Source organism: Tenrec ecaudatus, chromosome X (assembly GCF_050624435.1).
Source record: "Tenrec ecaudatus isolate mTenEca1 chromosome X, mTenEca1.hap1, whole genome shotgun sequence".
Lineage (NCBI taxonomy): Eukaryota > Metazoa > Chordata > Mammalia > Afrosoricida > Tenrecidae > Tenrec > Tenrec ecaudatus.
The window spans coordinates 2,018,033-2,020,066 of record NC_134548.1 but is presented as its reverse complement, the minus strand read 5'-3'; positions in this window follow the sequence as shown (position 1 = coordinate 2,020,066).

Sequence of the window (2,034 nt, the reverse complement as noted above, 5' to 3'; positions counted from 1 at the left end):
ATGGGTATGGAGGTGTGAAAGATAGAGGGCAGTGGTTCTCAACCGTCCTAATGCGCGACCCTTTAATAGAGTCCCTCATGTTGAGGTGACCCGCCCAACCATAAGATTATTTCCCTTGCTACTTCATAACTGTCATTTTGCTATTGATATGAATCGGACGACCTCTACGAAAGGATCCTTTGAGACCCCAAAGGGGTCAAGACACACAGGTTGAGAACCTATGTATTATAGAAGGTAAGCAATACACTCTAATTTTTGTATTGTTTCTATTGAGCAGAGCAAGTAAATACATAGGTGAATAATACAACATAGAACACATTCACTTCACCCAAAATGGAAACATGACCGTGTTGTGTTTCACAGGCCCATTATACAAGAACTAATTGCAATATATGTAAGGTTTTCACAAACATAAATCCATTCTTTACTAATATCCCTTGTAGAAGGCTAAACGTAGGGGACTCCCTGTAGGAGATGACTGTATCTCTTTGTCATCATTGTACATTTGGAGTCCTGGCTCTCCACCTCCTATGTGTTTAGCCCAAGATGTTTCCAGACAGTCTGAGACTTCTCACATGAACTACCTGGTCCAAACAAGAGGCAAATCAGCGCAGGCTGAGCAGTTCCAGCTGCAAAACACTGCCACACTGTGGACACAGTCTTGTTGCACCCGTTTGAAGATATCCTCAAAAAGAGCAAGTTAAGGACAAGCGTCAATAGACCCTGGCTGCCTCCAAGGCAGAAACTGTGCATGATAACAAAGTATGGATAGCCATGAGAAGGGGCATTCCCAATACTTCGTCGTTGAATGGTTAAGTGGATCAAGAGAAAGTTGTGGCAACATAGCAAGGAAGCAGTGCTCAATTTCTATTGAGGAGGTATGCCAAACGGACAAGTATATATACTTTTATTTGTGTTTATAATATTATAACATAACATTATCTATATATAAAGAAGTATAACCAGATTGCTCCTTACAGATGTGGATGATGGGACGTCAAGCTACATATTTTGGACCTGTTTTTTGGAGAGATCAGTTCCTGGAAAAGGACAGAGAGACAAAAGCAGGCCATTGACGTGATGGATTCAGAGTAGCTGCAACGAAGGCCTCACACTTACACACGGTTGTGAGGATGGCCCAGAGTGTGCAGTCTTTCCCTCTCTCCTGCGCGGGTCCCTGTGCGTCGGAGCCGACTGAATGACGCTGAAAAAAACAATGTCTGCCATAATCGAATTCACGTGGTTTCCTGTGAGATAACAGGACTGTTCACATCACGCTCCTTTTTTCAGAGGGACATCTTGGGATGGGAAAGGCTAGATTAGCTGCGTCCTTGTCTTCTGATCCCAAGGAATTCAGTCGGGTGTGGTTAATCTGCAGATGATTTCAGTCTTTCTTTTCTCTTAAAGTGTCGTCCAGACTGTGTGCTCAGGATCTAGGCTCTAACAAAGATAAGATGCTGGAGAAGATTCTTATCAACAGTCAAACTTTTTTAGCATTATTGGTTTTACCTGTTTCATTTTCACTGCATCGAAAATGGGATACGATTCAATAAGATCAAGGAAGAGCTGTACCTCTGCCTTCAAATTCAATTCTAGAACATTTTCTACAGACCCTGTAGTAGTTGCTCGTGTACTTTTCTTGTTGGTTTCTCCAAATGAAGTAATTATATACAAAACAGAACAGTCCCATTCTACAACTTCAGCGCCAAGTCCCCGGGTCACAAAATATGGGAGGTGGGGCTCCAGGTCCTGCTGCTTGTTAGGTCCCAGTTCTGCGAGCTCTGGCCCAGCTAGCATGGTTGGACTTGTGGTGGAGGCTCAGGGATGGGCCTCTGGCGCGACTGTCCTCAATCTCGGGATAGCTGCCTACCCGCTCCAAGCAGGGACGGGAATTGGCACCTCAGGGCCAGTGGTAGACTGCTATCCACACCCATCTTTGTTAAAACTACCAGGCGAGGCAGCTGACACCTTGTGCTGTCCAGACTCCCCAGCTCAGCTCATAGCTCTCTTACCTCTTAGCATTTGGCAGCTGGT